The following is a 21,256-nucleotide window of genomic DNA, read 5'->3' on the forward strand; positions in this document are numbered from 1 at the left end:
GTATGAAACCCAGCTCGCGCTATTCGTCCACGAGATTGAGAGGGCCATAGACACAGGTTCCCAGGTAGATGCCGTGTTTCTTGACTTCCGCAAGGCGTTCGATACAGTTCTACACAGTCGTTTAATGAACAAAGTAAGAGCATATGGACTATCAGACCAATTGTGTGATTGGATTGAAGAGTTCCTAGATAACAGAACGCAGCATGTCATTCTCAATGGAGAGAAGTCTTTCGAAGTAAGAGTTATTTCAGGTGTGCCGCAGGGGAGTGTCGTAGGACCGTTGCTATTTACAATACACATAAATGACCTTGTGGATGACATCGGAAGTTCACTGAGGCTTTTTGCAGATGATGCTGTGGTATATCAAGAGGTTGCAACAATGGAAAATTTTACTGAAATGCAGGAGGATCTGCAGCGAATTGACGCATGTTGCAAGGAATGGCAATTGAATCTCAATGTAGACCAGTGTAATGTGCTGCGAATACATAGAAAAAAGATCCCTTATCATTTAGCTACAATATAGCAGGTCAGCAACTAGAATTCCATAAATTATCTGGGAGTACGCATTAGGAGTGATTTAAAATGGAATGATCATATAAAGTTGATCGTCGGTAAAGCAGATGCCAGGCTGACATTCATTGGAAGAATCCTAAGGAAATGCAATCCGAAAACAAAGGATGTAGGTTACTGTACACTTGTTCGCCCACTGCTCAGCAGTGTGGGATCCGTACCAGATAGGGGTGATAGAAGAGATAGAGAAGATACAACGAAGAGCAGCGCGCTTCGTTACAGGATCATTATTAATTGCGAAAGCGTTACGGAGATGATTGGTTAACTCCAGTGGAAGACTCTGCAGGAGAGACGCTCAGTAGCTCGGTACGGGCTTTTGTTGAAGTTTCGAGAACATACCTTCACCGAGGAGTCAAGCAGTATATTGCTCCCTCCTACGTATATCTCGCGAAGAGACCATGAGGATAAAATCAGAGAGATTAGAGCCCACACAGAGGCATACCGACAATCCTCCTTTCCACGAACAATACGAGACTGTAATAGAAGGGAGAACCGATAGAGGTACTCAAGGTGCCCTCCGCCACACACCGTAGGTGGCTTGCGGAGTATGGATGTAGATGTAGATGTTACCCAAGGATTTCTACTAGCCATCGTCTTTTTAACTACTTGATCCTCTGCTGCCTTCACTATTTCATCTCTCAGTGCCTCAAAGCTACCCATTCTTCTTCTACTGTATTTCATTTCCCTATTCTTGTCAATCATTCCCTAATACCCTCTCTCTGAAACTCTCTACAACCCTGGTTCTTTCAGTTTATCTAGGTTCCATCCCCTTAAATTCCCACATTTTTGCAGTTTCTTCAATTTTGATCTACAGTTCACCATCAATAGATTGTGATCTGAGTCCACATCTGACCCTGGAAATGTCTTACAACTTGAAACCTGGTTCCTAAATCTCTGTCGCACCATTATATAATCTATCTGAAACCTTCCAGTGTCTCCAGGGCTCTTCCACATATATAACCTTCCTCTATCATTCTTAAACCGAGTGTTAGCTATGATTAAGTTATGGTCTATGCAAAACTCTACCTGGGGGCTTTCTCTTTCATTCCTTACCCCCATTCCATATTCACCTACTACTTTTCCTTCTCTTTCTTTTCCTACTATCGAATTCTAGTCCCCCATGACTATTGAATTTTTATCTCCCTTCACTATCTGAATGATCTCTTTTATCTTGTCATACATTTCTGTAATCTCTTCGTCATCTGCGGAGCTAATGGGCATATACCCTGTACTACTATGGTAGGCGCTGCTTTGTGTCTATATTGGCTACAATAATGGGTTCACTATGCTGTTCGTAGTAGCTTACCCGCGTTCCCGATTCTGATTTTCTTTCGAATCGATTGTAGTTTTTCTCACATTTTTATCGAGTAATTACCATAAATTTTCTAGTTGGTTCAGAAATGGCGATTGAAGTGGTATGGCGATTGAAGTGGTTCTTCTACAACATATAATAAGTGTGTCTCGGAAAAAATACATCTGATCCCCATTTCCTTGCACCCATGAGCAAATTGTTGAGATTGTGAAACATCCCTGTTTGTTTAATGTGCTGTTAATATAAGTAATCTCCTGCAGATCGGAGGACGAAATACAATCCCATACAAAAGAAGCCCTCCTCACCTAACCCCCCCCCCCCCCACCCTGCTCGACATATTGTACTGTAGGTTGCAAACGTTAAGCATATTTTTCGTCACATCATTTCTTTTGACTGTTGAAAAAACGTTTAATTTGGTTTCATCAGGAAATATAACATACTGCAATCCTTCGCATGGTGAAAGATGACAAGTTGTCGGTGCTCGAACGTCATGTAAGTTTTCTTGCGTCCCATGTTACCTTTGTAGGTCACGCGACAGGACACAACAGTGACACGAGAGCCGACGTGGAGAATCAGGCCGTATCTAACCGTACACAACACGCATTTATACAAGGTACCTCTGAAGTCATGCTCTTATGTAACCAAATACTATAGATTCATTCCTTTACAACCATTGCAAATTAGTTGCTTACAAAGGCATGTTTATTACCATTTTAGAAACATTCAATGGCGCTTTGTTATTTAAGAGTTCTACTAATTCAAACAATTTTCGTGCGCAATTACAACGAGTAATAGCCACTTCCTGAGTTTTCCTATACCATCTTGGTGATTTTTACTCTGATTTTTTGCTATAAAATTCATGTTTCTGAAATAGTTACGCTACACGATGGTGCATTTGCGAAATATTTTATCATTCAAAATTTTTCCATAATTTAATAAAAAACGAAAATTATTGTTATGTTTCAAAACCATACTTAACTTTTCATAAATTCATTCACATTGTAGAAAAGCTAAATATCTACTGTCTTTTACACGTGGCATGATTAAAATTGTAAAATTTGTGTTTCATTATTATTTAAAGCAGTCTACGTCACTATCTTTATCCTTATATTTCCATAAACATCAGAAGACCCAGTTTTGTTTAAATTGTTCGCTGCTTAAAAACTGGAAGTTAATATAATTATTAATTTCACAAATTACCGCGCCTAGAGTGTACCATGTTCATATATGAATCCGCGCCAAATCAGTCGCTGTTTATTTGTCGTTGAGCCTATAACCTTTCGTAGGCTGCGTGCCAAGCACATGTTCCTTCTCTCAGCCTGTAGTTGGTAGTGAGTATTCGCGCTTATTGGTTTTACTTTGCACTAGTTCTCTGTGAGCTTTTGCTATCATGAAAAAGGCAAGCAAGCGACGCAGCTCTCTACAGCATGAAACAGTGTTTGCTGCACATTTTCTCTGTTACGGCAACAAACTGAAATGTGCTGTGATACGGCGAAGAAGCGTCTTAACGATGAAATCAAAAACTTAGGACGTCTGATTTACCTTCAGAAAAAAAGGACGACAAGCCTAAAATTGCCACTGCAACAAAGATAAGTAAAAATTTCACACACGTTATCATTATTCTGATTCCTGTCATATTAAGCATGTATTGTGTTAGCAGTGTGTAATGCTATTCAAGTACATAATTCAGATTCATAACTATAAAAGCGATTTTTACGAGAAAAACGAAAGGGTAGTATAATAATATGTCCCCATTTGACAACGAAAATGACTAGAAGCAGTCCCTGACTGAGTATTAAATGACAATCTCCGTATATTTTTCATACATTTTTGACTATATACCAATTCGTGTACAATCGACAAGCGGGTGGTCGCGTTCCATTTGTAATCAAAGCCATAGAAGTCTCGTTTGTATCTTCTCGGACAGTATTGAGACTGTGATACCACCTCGGTGGAGCTATCGCTTGCTTTGTCACGTACGTACAAGTCGTTCCTCACTTTATATCAGAACACTACCACAAAAAAGTATAGCGCCATAAGTCGCACTACACAACGGTGGAGGAAGAAGTACGGCGGTACTGATCTGTCCATAACGCGCTAACCCACTGCGCAGGCGATAAGATACTTGTCCTAGATCCGGGTCACAGATTCGAGTTGGTGAGCGAATGAGCGAGAAAGGAAATGCGGTGTAGGGGGAACAGAAGGGAACTAAACTATAGGCGAAAGAGGAGTGGAGAGAGCGACATCAGGTGCCGGGCATGCGCAGTGGCTTCGGACGAAGCCGATCAATACCAGAGGCCCGTCGTGTTGGCAGCGAGTGAACCCTCTTTCTGCCACTGGTTGCGCCGGCGAATACATCTCCCGGGTGGCCCGACTGCAGAAAGGCTCTCTCACAGGTACGTTGCCGTGCGTTGCGCGGACTGGAGACAGCCGTCTCCACGTAGAACCTCCGCTGGTAGCTTTGCAACTCGCACAGCGCTCTGTCTCAGGTCGTTCGTACGTATTGTCACTGGTGAAATCGATACGCGGCTGTGTTCAAGGTCTTCTTCATGTGCTGTCCAATGAATAGCATCTCTAGTGGACAATTTTGACGTTCCGTTCGACATGTGGAGTGCATTATGTTGATACTACTGTTCGTTCGTTGCAATTAACAGAGCGGGGAGCAATTTGCTAAGATGGGTCACGATCGGTGACAAATCTGTGAATTGGCAACGGGAACAGGCGTGGAAGGGGGTGGGGGGAGGGGGGAGAGGGGGCATGGGAGAGGGAGTGCCAGAAGCTGGGTCAGTTGACAGTTGAATAGAGGGCGCACGGAATTTCACTGGAGACATATCGAGCTTGAATTCGGAATTTTGTGTTGTAGATATTGTATACTAGGATATTACTTAAATTCTTTCTTTTCATAGAATTTTTATATATATATTTTTTTAAATTTATCTTACTATCTGTGTATTCACATCATACTTACGTTGATGGTCATAGGCTCTCGCTGACTTTCTGACATTAAAATAAGCAACCACTACTACTTACATTCTTCATTGTAAATAGAGTGTTTATTGTTTTCAATTGTGACTGTTTTATTCTAACTGTTTCCACTTTGTTGTTGACGTGAGATATTGGCACATTCCAAGTATATTTTATGTTTGCTGGAGTGAAGGTCCCGTGAATATTGTGTGTCTTTTCCGAACGGCTGGCATCCCATCGCACAAATATTTCGTTATCCGAGGCAGAAGCGACTTGAGTGCATATAATGAAGATCAGTAGACATTACTCAATATAAAAAAGATGTAAAGCTATTCAAGTTGTAAATCGCAGCACAATTAAAGGGAACTTACAGGTGTCACATAAAAAAAGGAATCTTAAGAGTTGCGTGAAAGCTATAGCTAATAAATAAAAGTATCAAAATTTATATGTGGGAGTGCCAACTATGAAGCTGTGTGAATTCTATTGTTGTGACTCTTTACTAGATATTTTATGACACAAGTTGAAGGGTATAGCCAGATGTTATACAGGGACAAACCTGTTGAGGCTTTCGTGGTGAACAGCCAGGTGTATTGGTGTACCTTCTCCTTGATATTTCCACTTTTACTGAACTCGCCTCCTTAGAAAACTGTCACTTTCTATGATTTGTCTTCCACCAAGCAGGGACGTACAGGACTTCATTGAGAGCCGACGACATTTTGCAGTCGGAATGCGTGTTAATGATAATGTGTGATTGCTAATTTTAAAATAAAAAAAGTCAGTTTTCAAAATAATTTCGTACTATGTAGTTTTGAAGAAGTAATTCACACTCTAATGGGGTGGGTTAAATGAAAATAACATATAAAAGGAATTACTGAGAAAAGATTTCCCACTTACTGTGGAATGGGAAGTTAGCGTCTCATTACTTGTATGAAAAACTTGGATCATCAGTATATCGATTGAATGATGATCTACTTGGACTAATAGCTAAGGGACATAGAAAGTTATTTATATACTTCCAGCATTGTGTGATATTTGCATTCAGTATTTCACTCGTAATATTTTATTTAAATTATGCTGTGTCAGACACGTTGTTAGAGAATAGTTTTTCGCAAACTTTTTAACAGGTATCTCACAACAAATGAAACTCTTCTGTTTGCCTATAGCAACTACGTTGCACAAAATAAGTTTATCGGGAGCCTGTCTGTTGTTACTGCAAAACGGTAATAGTGTTATGCAGCCCATTGTAAGAAAACAAATAAATATTATTACTTTCCGCTGTAAAAGGACATAAAAATTACCTCAGAAATATGCCATAAGTTTGTCATGTATTGAACAGTTTCAATAACGCTACATGTTGTAGAACACCTTTTTCTTTTATGGTTGTGTTATAATCGTATTAATATGATTGTACATGTAACAATTAATTTGTCACGCCTGTGTTTTCAAAGCATGTGTTACAGTTTATCTATAAATTCTATAACTCCAAACTATTATTCTGTGATCTCACATTTTCAATGGAAAATAATTAATTAAAGTTTACGATAGTCGTGTCCACCTCAACTGCTGTGCGCCAGGTGCTTTATACAAGGCAGCAGCTGGGTGGGTCCATCCGCCTATTGATCGCTGTCTGTTCTGCTGTTGCCAAGCTGGCCTCTGTCGTGTGTGTGTGTGTGTGTGTGTGTGTGTGTGTGGGTGTGTGGGTAGGTGTGGGTGTGGGTGGGTGGAAGAGCGAGAGGGCGGGGGGGGGGGGGGGGGCGGGCAGGGGTGGATGTACGTAGTCCACGTCCCATCTAACGTCATAGACATGGGAATGTCTGTTGTAATAGTGTATTGCAAATTAATGTTTTGTGTTCGCTTATTATCACCAAGAAATAACTTTTCTTCCCCCCCTTTTTCCTTTCGTCGTTCTTTTCTCATGAGTCTTACGAGTGGTCTTTGCTTCCTGTGTTGTGCCAGTGTTTTCATCTCTTCCCTTCCGTTACAGCCAACGTCAGGCTTAATCTGGTTTGCTGATCGTAGTCAATATCAACTCCTAGAAAGTTTCTACTTCTCAGCCTAGTGAAAATTTAACTGTACCCAGGCAGCCGTCTACGGACCCGAAATTCGGTGGGGGGGGGGGGGGGGGGGGGGTTGAGGTGTGGGGGGTGAGGTGTGAGGTAGTGGACATGGACATAGCTTGAAATTTGGGTCAAAAATTCTGCTAATTTTCACATTATTGTTTTCTTGCCTTACTTTTTTTTTGGTCCCTTCCAGTACAATAAAAATTTATTTTTCTTGTGCCCACCTAAGCACCAAAGCACCAGCGGATCATCTTACATTAGGAGAATGTTCCCATTAAAAACAAAAAAATACCAAATACATATTGAATGTACTGTACATACTGAAAGCAATTAATACTTTTTTTTTGCTCCAAAGTAGCGATCTTAATTTGCATTTCAAGTAAAACGTTGTTAAACGTTACAACCAAAATTCATTAAAATTTCTTGCCCAATTTGCTTCAAACTCTTACACGATACTTTAACAAACGTTCCAAAGGTTTTTTTTGCGTATAGGCTATTTAGATTGTTTCTACTACACATACTGTTCTCTTCATATAAAATTTTAAACAAAAATTGTATACACGCCTATGCACTGTTTTGTTTTCTTTCTTGCTGTTGGTTGTAATAGGAAATGCGAAAATTTGTTCAAAAATGGTTCAAATGGCTCTGAGCACTATGGGACTTAACATCTGAGGTCAACAGTCCAGTAGAACTTAGAACTACTTAAACCTAATTCACCTAAGGACATCACACACATCCATGCCCGAGGCAGGATTGGAACCTGCGACCGTAGCGGTCACGCGGTTCCAGACTGGAGCGCCTAGAACCGCTCGGCCATATGGGGCAGCTGGGAAAATTGTGTTTGTGGCTTTTCGGCTTATGATTATAATACTACTACGGTACCTGAAACCTACTCGTTCACAAATTAAAACTATGCGAAATATTGTCACTGAAGCTACTATCCTCACAGATCCAGCAGCGAGGAACGTCTGTCATACCCCGTATATGGTATGCCTTTCCATTTTATGCGACTTCAATTCCCAGTCAGGAATTCGTTGGCAATAACAACAAACAAAGGTCAAGGTAATAGAGAAGGTAGAAGATATAGACAGAGGTGGGAGGACAGGAAACGGATGTAGTTAGGGGAGGAGGAGAAGTACAGAGAAGGAGGAGAAGTACAGAGAGAGGGGTTAGGAGGGGATGGACAGAGTGGGTGGTTAGCGAAGAGAGGCGGAGAGAAGTGAGAAGAGGAGGGAAGGGGTGACGAGAAGCAGATTATGATGTATAGTCGATTCCCACACATTTTTAGCAATTACGAAGCATTGCCAGGTTCACTAGTTTAGTATAAATTTCTAGAAAACTGAATTAGTGATCATATGGTTATTTGCAATTGCCGATGGCTAAATAGTTAGGATATGATTTTCTCGCAGCCACGTTCATAGGGTCAAACCCTACTCCATTTTTATTTTATTTTGACTGAAAAGTTAAGCAAACCCAGAGTCATAAAACTTTACAACCTATAAATGAATTTTTCAGTCTTGATAAAATGTCAATCCGACTATGAGCCTTACTACTATACTTTCTGACGGCATGCAAAAGTAACTTATTATTTATAATTATTTTCTCTACTTCTAACTAATGCATCACTTTCTTAATTTGTCACTAATCTGTCATTCTATTCCTCAAGAATTGTTGAAACATCAATCTGAATAACATATTATAACTCAGGGTTCAGAAAGGATGAGAGAATTAAGGGCGACAGTAGGCGGTGGACCGGAGTGGGGGGAGAGATGGGAGAGGGAAGAGGGAGTAAGCAGACGCCACTTGGGAAGCAAAAAGACATAGAGCATGTATTCTGCAGATTTCTCGTCTTTTAAACAGCTTTTTGTAGCCACTGTTCCTATCTTTTGAATCATACTGTACTTACCTACAAAATGAGACAGTTCAAAGTTGACTATGTTGGCTGGACGATTGTCACGTATAACGCCGATATAAAATTCTTCGTTCGAAAGGACAGTAGTATGAATGTTTTGGGGTTGGGGGGTTGTTTGGGGAAGGAGACCAGACAGCAAGGTCATCGGTCTCATCGGATTAGGGAAGGATGGGGAAGGAAGTCGGCCGTGCCCTTTGAGAGGAACCATCCCGCCATTTGCCTGGAGTGATTTAGGGAAATCACGGAAAACCTAAATCAGGAAGGCCGGACGCGGGATTGAACCGTCGTCCTCCCGAATGCGAGTCCAGTGTCTAACCACTGCGCCACCTCGCTCGGTATGAATGTGTAACTGATACTCGGAACAGTTGGAATTGTACACTAAAATTTAATATTTTCCTAGCAAGTCCGTTTGCAACAACGATAGTCAGGCAGCTACCTCTGTTGCAAAGTTTGCATATATTTTATGGTATGTTTAAATAACGTTTCAGGGTCTACATTACATTCAAGTTTCAACATCCAGCAAGTGTAACTCTTCTTTTATTGTCTTGTTACCGCTCAGTTGGCAAGTTTTACATCATTCCTTCAGTTCTAGCAATGTCTTTTCTTTTAAACGCGCATTCGTTTAGGAAACTATAACGCACTTATAAATCTGTATTAGACGTGGTACAGTCACTCCAAATAAGTTGTTGCACGGTTCCCTTAGATTTTTCTTCTACCTTGTTTCGATTATCAAGCGCAACGTCAAAGCTGTCTTTACCTTTTCTAAAGACAAACATCGTCATCTAATAAATCCTCAAATTTCGTTTTAATTCTTCTGTGTATTATTGTCAGCAGTTGAGATGCATGAGCTGTTAAGGTGATTGTACGATAGTTTCGGAATTATGTAGATGATATTTTTCCGCAAGTCTCACGCCTTGTCGCTTGTCTCATAAATGCTACACACGTACTTACATATACATTTGGCTGCGACTTCCCTCAACGATTTTCGAAATTCCGATGGCAGTGTTATTCATCCCTTCCGCCTTATTTGATGTCAAGATCGCGTTGCTTGTTATTCCATCTTTTCATGTGGCCACCTCCCACTTGCAGACCCGTTCTGGAGATCCGAATGAGGAACTAATTTGAATCTTTTGGCAATGGAGAGATCATAATAACACTTTTATTTCAGTTCAGGCCAAATGTCCTACTGATGCACATTATTTGTCTTTAATGCACTGATTTCCTTTGCCTTCAGCTTTCTCATCACGTTGATTTTGGCCGATCCTACAGGCTATTAAAGGCAGTTTTCTCCTTCCACCCCCCCCCCCCCTCGCCCCACGCGCAATATGCATTGTAAGAAAATAAATTTTACTCTACAGTTAAACAATTGATGTGAGTGTCGGTTCGCAGTCGACGTCTACTTCAGGCTCAAACAAAGGATCTAATAGCTTTTAGCACCAGGAAACGTATAATTATTGACTTTAACAAAATATACTAAGACAGATACCATATACAGTATGATAACGTGATATTCTTACTAACTTCAGGAATGAGGGAGAAGGGTGAGAGTATCAATGTGAGTTAAGGGGAAAAAAATGGTTAAAATGGCTCTGAGCACTATGGGACTTAAAATCTATAGTCATCAGCCTCCTAGAACTTAGAACTACTGAAACCTAACTAACCTAAGGACAACACACAACACCCAGCCATAACTAGGCAGAGAAAATCCCTGACCTCGCCGGGAATCGAACCCGGGAACCCGGGCGCGGGAAGCGAGAACGCTATCGCGCGACCGCGAGATGCGGGCTGAGTTAAGGGACCGTGGTCCAAAAGCGACTAGTCCGAAAACGTCTGTGTCGAAAATTCTAAGCTAAAATCATTCTCATACCTCTAACAGTGATATACATGTACTGACTGCTAAGACTGTAGTGCAGGCGACTTTCAGAGATGATAGTTTGGATTAAAACATAAATCTCTCTTTAGTTTCCAAAACAAGAAAAAATTTGATGTAAATATGGGCTGTAGAGTGCATACCTTAAGAATTGTGGAGACTTGCTCAGTAGCAGATATGTTTTCCACAATGTCGAAGACGAACGAGTGTTTATAGTTCTTAAGGTATGCATTTTGGAGCCCTTGTTTACTAGACTTTTTTCCATGTTTTTGTCCTTACTACCACCTCTGGAAGTTTCTTACCCTACAGTCTTAGCAATAACACTACCGGTAGACGTATTACACTGTCAGGTATCGTAATGATGTTCTCTTATAACTTCCGCCTCTCTCTTAGATTAATAGACTTGCCCTTCTCCATCATACCTGGAAGTTTGTAGCACCATCACGGAATGATGTTCCAAATTAGCTTCAAAGGAGCGTAACCTCCCTTCGAAACAAAAGGCAGTCGGATCAAAATCAATTTTAAGTCAAGTAATATGAGATGAGGGCGCAGGAGGAGGGGAGTGAGGCGAGAGAGGGAAGCAGGATGTCTGTGAGGCTATGTCACCAACATCGTGCCCATCTTCAAATCCGCCATCTAGGACGATTTTCAAATAGAAGAGGACCACCTGACGTGTCAGATATAAGATTACATGAGAAAAATAATGGCATATTTCATTTGATCGTAGCTTCTTCGTTGTATTATCAAGTGATGGCACATTTTGTACATAACAAGGCAAACATAAACGTTACTGGATGTGCTGCATATAAGATAGTTATCAGCTTCAGCAATTCCACATGGACTTTAACCAACACTGCAATTCGATCATATGCATCAACAGTCAGCTCCCTGATTCCACATAGTCCCACATAGATACATAATGGAATTAAATCGGGGGAATGTGGCAGTCATTCCACTGGACCTATACAACACAATCCACGTATGATTGAACAAGTAGTTCGTGATGAGGTGGCGGGGTAGAGGGGGGCGGTGGGGGGGGGGGACCATTATTCTGGAGGAAGGAGATGTCCTGTCTTAGATAGCAGTCATGGCAACACATCTTGTAACAATTGCAGATAACAGGCTGCTGTTGGTGTGCACCGAATGAAGAAGGGTCCAACAATACGAGAACCCCATGTTCAACATCTAACCATTATTGTAGATGCTCCAGCTGCTTTCCATGATTCCATCCAGTGACGGTTGACTTTTTCTGACGAGTACCTGTGTTTTTCTTGATTTACTTTTCTGTTCACATTAGAACTACCTTTATCTGTACGTCTTGGGAGAAACTACGGATTTCATCCCGCTTGCGGGTCACCCATTCTGCAAGCCAGATGATCTGTATCCTCCTCAGTTATGTATTATAAAATTTTCATTTTGTAAATATGACATTTATGAATGGCCAAAATTCCCATTATTGGTGAACGGCTGACCCCAGTTACCTGCGAGATGCAGCGAATTCTCCCCTCTGGGTAATCACGGAAGTTGTAAAGCTATACTTAAGTTTGTCCACTGCTGTCAGTGTTCGTACCACGACTGCACTATTTTCGCAAAAAAGAAAAAACTCCTCCAGTCACAAATCGTGAGTTTTATTTCAGTACACTACGCATTTCTGGGGGCTCTGGACGATGACAGAGCAGCAGTTAATGTTACTTCGGCCCTATCCATTTCGACTGTCCAGCTTTCAGCTTGTCTCAAACATAGAAAGCATAGAATTTGGCGTTTGGTGCCGCCAACGCACTGTAGGGGATGAGTAATATGTTTGGTTGACGTTGACTGGAATCTTCCTCGATAACACGAGTGTTCCTCTCTCCTGATAAAAGGACGACCCTAATGCGTTCGGCTTGTATTAACGCTATCAGCTTTAACGTTGCCTGTAAAGAAGAAACGTCAGTTATAACATGTTCAGATTAAAAGTAGTCTTGTATTTCTAGCGCAGTTCTCTAAGTGTCTGTGTGTCAAATGACCTCAATTCCATGTCAAGGTGAATAAATGCCTTCTACATTGTCAAACGTGATAAACAGAAGAATATTAGCACTCATCAGCCCCACACCCTTTGTAACGATGAAAGGAGTGAAGGCCAATTTTAAATTATCAGCTGCAGTTACAGCTGTTGCCACGACTTTATTACTTTCGTAAAAAAAGAAGATAAGCATCTTCAGTCACATGTCGCTATTTTTATTTCAGTGCACTATGCATTCTGACCAACAGTTGAATCATTGTACGGCTTAGAACCAAGAAATCTTACCCTCTGTAAACACAAGGATCTCATAAACACAGGAACCAGTAGAACTGCTAAGGAAAATGGTTCAAATGGCTTTGAGCACTATGGGACTTAACTGCAGTGGCCATCAGTCCCCTAGAACTTAGAAATACTTAAACCTAACCAACCTAAGGACATCACACACATCAATGCCCGAGGCAGGATTCGAACCTGCGACTGTAACGGTCGCGCGGTTCCAGACTGTAGCACCTAGAACCGCTCGGCCACCCTGGCCGGCGGAAGTGAAGGCAGCCATCAAGAAGAATAATAAGGATGCAGAAACGGATCTCATAGAAGTAGCACTTATTGATAATTTAGGAAAGGAATTTGTAATATGTTTCTACAAAGTTATGATTAAGATTTGGATTAATGAAAGTATCACTGACGATAGAGACTTAGGAATCGTACGCTCAACAGAAAAACACAATATTATGGGGTGTTCTAACTGCAGGGTTATTTACCTATTATTTACAGCATATAAAAAATTCTTCAACATCCTTTGCTATTTACCAATTATTTACAGCATATAAAAATTGTACAACATCCTTTGTTGAAAGCTTACACCTTATGTAGAAAATGCTATTGGTGACTTTCAATGTGAGTTTCATCAAGGAAGATCTGTTTATCGGACCTTCACGATACGGTAAATATGAAAAACATACAAAGGATTTGGGATTGCTACAATTCACCTCTTTATCGACTTCAGATCACCTACGACAGTATTGACAGAAGGGACCTATATACAGCAGTGGAAGAGTTAGACATTCCTGATAAACTGACTGTCTTAGTAAAAACTACGTGTAAAACATCCGGAATCAAAATACAGAATATTATATCAGATGCTGCGACCGCAAAATATTGAGTAAGGCAAGGAGACGCATTATCCTGCCTTCTGTTTAATATAGACTTTCTCCTGGAGAACAGCGGCCAGGAAATAAGTACTTTAAATACCAGCACAAAGTCTCGAACGCAAAAAAATTGTGATAACCGGTTCGGTTAGTTTTTGACCATTTTAGACCTAATACTGAAATATGAACATATAACAGATTTAGAGAGATGCCTGGAAATAGCAGAACGCATAAAATACAGATAAATATTAAAATGAGAAGTCATCCACATGATGATAGTCGGTTCCTGTGAATGGAGCGCCTGTTATGACTCTACGAACGTCAACTGCTAAAAAGAGTAATGGAGCTGTTGCTTAAATACTCGATGCTCAGCCAACTGCATACCTAATTACATCAGCGACAGGCATACAGCACATAAAACAGTTATTGCAATAAGATATACACTCCTGGAAATGGAAAAAAGAACACATTGCGTCAGACCCACCATACTTGCTCCGGACACTGCGAGAGGGCTGTACAAGCAATGATCACACGCACGGCACAGCGGATACACCAGGAACCGCGGTGTTGGCCGTCGAATGGCGCTAGCTGCGCAGCATTTGTGCACCGCCGCCGTCAGTGCCAGCCAGTTTGCCGTGGCATACGGAACTCCATCGCAGTCTTTAACACTGGTAGCATGCCGCGACAGCGTGGACGTGAACCGTATGTGCAGTTGACGGACTTTGAGCGAGGGCGTATAGTGGGCATGCGGAAGGCCGGGTGGACGTACCGCCGAATTGCTCAACACGTGGGGCGTGAGGTCTGCACAGTACCTCGATGTTGTCGCCAGTGGTCGGCGGAAGGTGCACGTGCCCGTCGACCTGGGATCGGACCGCAGCGACGCACGGATGCACGCCAAGACCGTAGGATCCTACGCAGTGCCGTAGGGGACCGCACCGCCACTTCCAAGCAAATTAGGGACACTGTTGCTCCTGGGGTATCGGCGAGGACCATTCGCAACCGTCTCCATGAAGCTGGGCTACGGTCCCGCACACCGTTAGGCCGTCTTCCGCTCGCGCCCCAACATCGTGCAGCCCGCCTCCAGTGGTGTCGCGACAGGCGTGAATGGAGAGACGAATGGAGACGTGTCGTATTCAGCGATGAGATTCGCTTCTGCCTTGGTGCCAATGATGGTCGTATGCGTGTTTGGCGCCGTGCAGGTGAGCGCCACAATCAGGACTGCATACGACCGAGGCACACAGGGCCAACACCCGGCATCATGGTGTGGGGAGCGATCTCCTACACTGGCCGTACACCTCTGGTGATCGTCGAGGGGACACTGAATAGTGCACGGTACATCCAAACCGTCATCGAACCCATCGTTCTACCATTCCTAGACCGGCAAGGGAACTTGCTGTTCCAACAGGACAATGCACGTCCGCATGTATCCCGTTCCACCCAACGTGCTCTAGAAGTTGTAAGTCAACTACCCTGGCCAGAAAGATCTCCGGATCTGTCTCCCATTGAGCATGTTTGGGACTGGATGAAGCGTCGTCTCACGTGGTCTGCACGTCCAGCACAAACGCTGGTCCAACTGAGGCGCCAGGTGGAAATGGCATGGCAAGCCGTTCCACAGGACTACATCCAGCATCTCTACGATCGTCTCCATGGGAGAATAGCAGCCTGCATTGCTGCGAAAGGTGGATATACACTGTACTAGTGCCGAAATTGTGCATGCTCTGTTGCCTGTGTCTATGTGCCTGTGGTTCTGTCAGTGTGATCATGTGATGTATGTGACCCCAGGAATGTGTCAATAGTTTCCCCTTCCTGGGACAATGAATTCACGGTGTTCTTATTTCAATTTCCAGGAGTGTATTACAGAATGGTCACATGAAAGCTAACAACAAATAAATAAATAGTTGCATTACATTATGTAAAGTAACTGCTACAAACATTATTTCGGCAATCTGTGACAAAAATATATGTATAAGAGAAAATCAATCATAATCGGTTGTGAGAACCCCAACAGCCATCTGTAGGGATCTATCGCAAACTCTTAGATTGCACCACAGTAGAGATGATGGTTAAGTGACGCTAATGATTGCCATTGACACATTCTAGTCATATCGGTACCCGCCATCCAGCAGAAGAAGATTTCAGAGCTGTTCGGAAAATGGTCGAACACTGACAGAAACCTGTTACCACAAAATAAATGTCTTTTGCTGTCGAGACTGTTAGTGTTCATTTTTAAATTAATTAAAGTTATGATAGATAAAATTTCGTTAAATCCGGTGCTAACACACCGTTCTGAAACATGAACATAAAATAATTGATGAAAAGCAAATGGGTATATTTTAAAGAAAGATCTTACAATAAATTCTTGGGCTAGTGGACGAAACTGGTGTCTAGAGGACGAGATTTACCTATGAATTATGCAATCTGTTAACTGAACTAGATATTATCAGCTACATTGGGATTAAATAGTTAGAACATGTACTGAGAGCAAACGACTGAATGATTAAGAAGATATTTAGCGCAGTTCCTGAAGAAATCAGGAGAGTCGGATGACCAAAGCTAATGTATCAAAGTGTCAGTGATGTCAAAGTGGACATAAGTAAAATTGGAATTCCAAATGTGTGCACTAATCAGGGAAGAATTTAATAATCTTCTGCAGAGGCTCAAAGGTGGCAATTGTGCCTGTGATGATAATGATGATGATGATGATGATGACATTATGCATTTCGAGCACTGGGAGCTCCTCTTATGCTTCATCGGTCTACATCATTTTTAGATGGTCGTCATGTTAAGATAGCATAGGTGTATTTACAAGGAGGCACATTGTGTCTACAATTTTTAGAAAATCAAGACAAAAAACACATAAATTACTTCCTGTTTCCTGTAGTGATTACTTAATTTTAAGAACTGTGTGAGCAAACGTGTTTAGACACTTTTCGTCTGACAGCACATCTGAAAACAAAGTTCAAGCAAATCAGAGAATATCCAAATGTGAAGATGTTATATTTAGACTTATATACTCGTGTTACTATTTCTAAGACGATACAGAGATGTCATTTGCAAAACAATTACTTGTCCAAATATCAAATGTAAGCGTACGTTGTAAAATGGTTGTGACTATCAAATTCATGTTGCTTTCAGCCAGTGCTCTTTTTCCTGCTGCGAGCCAGCCTCTTTTTCACAGCTGCGAGGATGAGAATATCGTGGCGACCATCAAAGTAACCAAACCTTTTCTATGACACCTAGGAATCCTGACTCGTCACAATTATTTTCTCACAATTTGACGACTTACACATCACGATCAAGAGAGTTTTACAAACAAGATTATCTGTTCCAGGACATGCTATCGTTTCTACGGAACTACGCCAGTGTTAGTGCATCGACCAGTACACCATTCAAGTTGGACAGATGTCGACGGGAAAACTAGGTGGGGAATACGCCATTTCATTGCACCAGGAGGTTATTGCAAGCAGTTTTCCTATAGTATAAAATCTAGCAAGTACAGAGGCAGCGATAAGACTTTCAGCTCCACTCTTTCACTCCCGGAAAGTCAATAATGATTTGTCATACACGTAAACATATGACTAAAATGAAGTTTATATTATAGATTAGATCTATATTTTGGTCATAAACGCTAAGGCTGGTTTGATACAGCCCACCATTCCTGTTGCTTCCCAGCATTCGCTCCAGTATAGCTGTTGCATCCCACTTGGTCGTCCATCTTCCCGTCAAATTTAAACATTCTCTCGCCGCTTCAGCTATTGTTTTCATAAACAACTCATTTAGTAATTTGTGCCCAACCATTACATGCCTTCGTTTCATTCGTTCTTTAATAGACTTTCTCCATTTTTTTCTTCGTTGATTTAATCCAAGAGATCTTCATTACTCACTCCAGCCAACCATTGAATCTTCGACATTCTCCCGTGACACCGCGTTTCACTTTTCTGTTTCCCATTATCAAAATTTCGGGCACATTCAAAACTGTGCTCTAAAAGTAACTTTTCAGGAATCTTATTTCCGTCCTCAGTATTCAGATTTCTGTATGATAGTAGGTGATTCTCTTTATAGGAAACTTTGGTACTAAGTCTTTCTTGCATCTACCTTGTATATCTGTCCTACTTCGAGGATAGCAAATTAATCCATCTCTTCAAGTTTATAGTTTTAAACTTAGCCGACAAGTACTCCCAGCTACTGCATATGCCTTTACCTCAGGATTCTTTACGTATAGTTTAAGTAGCTGCTGATAAATGTGATTCATGCTTAGAAAACAGTGTATGATTTATAGCTCAGAGAATAAAGTATCCCTTGAAGTCTAGAAGTGTGCAGTAAGAGTCTCTAAACTCTGCAGCACGGAATCAGAGTGATTCTGGGTATGTACTTAGAGAACCTCCACTTAGGGGACTTGCATGAGTCATCCAAGTTACTGATAGTGTTTGTTAAAGATGATGAGCAAGTCGCCGTCCAAACGTATTAAACAAGAGTTTCATTAGCTGTACATCGGAGCTCTTCGGGGACGGCTTGAACATACAGCTTTACATGTGACCGGGAATTGTGCTGATGGATGAATCCAGATGAAACTGTTTGAATGAGGAGCAGCAAATCTATCTCTGAAATATTCCTGACGTCCCAGTTGTCAATATTGTCCTCTGTCCTGAGGACTCGAGGTGCGATATCCACCGGCGTACCAAGCCACTTACACGTGGTGTTTGACCGCTGTGACGCTTCGCAGTACGACTGGACTGCCAGAATGCAGCACGCAGTAGCGTCTAACACGTACGTAGGCAACAGTGTAGGATGGGCGAAACAAGAGAGGTCTGAAAACAGTGATCTAAGCCACTGCAGTCCGACGGCTTTGTCGTGCCACTTGCAGCCTAGAGCAGTTTTTGCTCTTTTGTACGCCGAAATCCGATGTACCCTGTAATTCACAGTTAAATTCATGGCAGAAGGTTCAAGGAACCACCTTCAAGTTATGTCTCTATCCTTCCACTCGTCAATAGCGTGCGGGAGAAACGAACACACAAATCTCTCCGTTCAAGCACTTATTTCTCTTACTTTATTACAATGATAATTTCTCCCTATATGCGTGGCAGCCAATAAAATGTTTTCACATTCGAAGGACAAAATTGTGATACAATCATGCAATGAAAAAGCCTATGTTTTAGTGATTGCGACCCTAACAACCATGTCATATCCGTGACACACTTCCTCCCCTGTTTTGCGATAATGCAAAACGAGCTGCCCTTGTATTGACTTTCTCTATCTCCTCCATTCCTATCTGAAGCGGATCCCATACCAGGCAGAAATACTCCAGAAGAGGGCTAACAAGCGTAGACGTGTTGCATCTTGTAAGTGTTCTGCCAATAAAACGCCGTCTTTGCTTCGCTTTCAGTGTAACAACTTCTATGTTATCGTTCCAGTTTAAGTTATTCTTAACTTTAATCCCTAAGTATTTAATTGAATTGTCAGTCTTTAGATTGTGATTTAACGTATTATTTTTGGTACTTTTCATTAGTCAGTCAGTTGCCACTTTTCGGATCATACAGATATCTTGTCTAAATCGTTTTGCCTTTTGATCTCCTCAGACAGTAAATGACAGCAACACACGCAAACAATCCCAAAGGACTGCTCAGGTTGTCTCATAATTGGTTTAAATGTGGTAGATTAGGAACAACAGAGGGCCTATAAATCTTCCTGTGGGAACGCCAGAATCACTTCTCTTATACTCGTTGAGTTTCTGTGATCTCTCTGACAGTAAATCAAAAATTCAGTTGCAAAATTTAGACGATACCTCCTAAGCACTTAGTTTCATTAGAAGTCATTTGCGTAGAACGGTTTGAAAAGCCTTATAGAAGTCTAAAAGTATGGAAGCAGTTTGTGATCCCCTGTCGATAACACTCATTACTTCGAGGGAATGCAGAGCAAGTTGTGTTTCAAGTGCTTCACAAGAACGATGTTTTGTAAATAGTGTTTGTCAATAGCTCGTTTTCTTGTGTATGTACCACGACCCCACTCATCAGAACATAGCGTCAAAGCGTCAGCGCTGATAGGTACAGAACCACTGCACACCTTCGCCTTGAATTGACCTTTGCTGTCTTTACAGCCAAAAGGACGAAATCAAGTCTTGTTACGACTAGACTGCGTGATCCATTAGTCGTAGCTTCCATTTATTCACCTGCCCAGATGTCACTGTATGGTAAATCTATGTTCCTTATTTTCTTAATGATTATAATTGGCCAGATTAGACGGTGTCAACACCGACATTGTTGTGTTCATGAATGGAAACATGCTGCCTGGTCGGACGAGCATCGTTTCAAACTGTATCAAGCGGATGGACGTGTAAGGGTATCGCGACAACCTCATGAATCCATGCACCCTGCAACATTCTTCTGAGTAAACACTTCCGCTGGCCACCAGATTCCCTAGACATGAACATTATTAAGCATATCTCGGATGCCTTGCAACATGCTGTTCAGAAGAAATCTCCACCCACTCGTACTCTTACGGATTTATGTACAGCCCTGCAGGATTCATTGTGTCAGTTCCCTCCAGCACTGAGTTATTGTTGAGCTTAATTCGTATGTGTAGTAACGGACTAATTTTTGTGTAGAAAAGCACTGTGATTTCGAAATCGATTTTCTGTGATTTCGACGAATGTTTGAACAATGTGAGATGTAAACACTGTTAACGATGTGAGCCTGTCAGCAGTGAGTCTTCCAACACTTGAATTTCCTAGCTCTAATAAACTTTCTGAGATGAAACTTAAGACACGTAAGTTGTTTGTCACGTAAGGCTTAACACTCATTTCCGATAATTTGCACCTGATTTATTCAGTATCTATATAACTGTCACTGTAACAATACAAAGCAAGGAAAGGAAGGAAGGAAGATTAGGGTTTAACGTCCCATCGACGGAGAGGCCTTTAGAGCACAGACTTGGATTGTTGCAAGGATGGGGAAGTAAACTGGCCGTTCCCTTTCAAAGGAACTATCCCGGCATTCCTGGAACAATTAAGTGAGACCACATAAAATGTAAATCACGATGTTCGGACTCGGATTTGAACAGTAGTTCTCCCGAATGCAATCTAAAAATACAGAAGTAGGATAGCATGCCATCTGACACTTGCCTCCTTGTACCCGTCAACACAGTAAACTCGCTCACTAAGATATTTGTCATGTTTCTACCTCAGTTTACGCGGTGGCCCTAGTTTTTAGTCGATCTGTAAGAGCGTTTTGGTTCTGACCCATAAGCTGACGTTCAGTTTCCGGTACCACCAGGGACTTTTTCTTGGTGGAAGGGATGGAACGGGCTGACCCCAGCCTCTTGATGACAACTGAAGAGCTGTTTGAGAAACGAGCAGCAGCAGGTCGAAGCTTCGGAAGCTGGGAACGCCCGCGACAATGGTCCGTTGACCTCATACTTCTCCA

General features: G+C 41.8%; 1 protein-coding gene across 1 annotated transcript in view; it reads left to right on the forward strand.

Moving 5' to 3' along the window:
* Positions 1–4,144: 4,144 nt before the first annotated feature.
* Positions 4,145–21,256, forward strand: part of LOC126278220 (uncharacterized) — a 75,132-nt gene continuing 58,020 nt past the window's right edge. The window contains exon 1 of the mRNA XM_049978198.1: positions 4,145–4,278. The gene's annotated coding sequence lies outside the window, so the exon portion shown is untranslated. The remainder of the gene's footprint in view (positions 4,279–21,256) is intronic.

The sequence above is a fragment of the Schistocerca gregaria genome, chromosome 6, assembly GCF_023897955.1.
Source record: "Schistocerca gregaria isolate iqSchGreg1 chromosome 6, iqSchGreg1.2, whole genome shotgun sequence".
Lineage (NCBI taxonomy): Eukaryota > Metazoa > Arthropoda > Insecta > Orthoptera > Acrididae > Schistocerca > Schistocerca gregaria.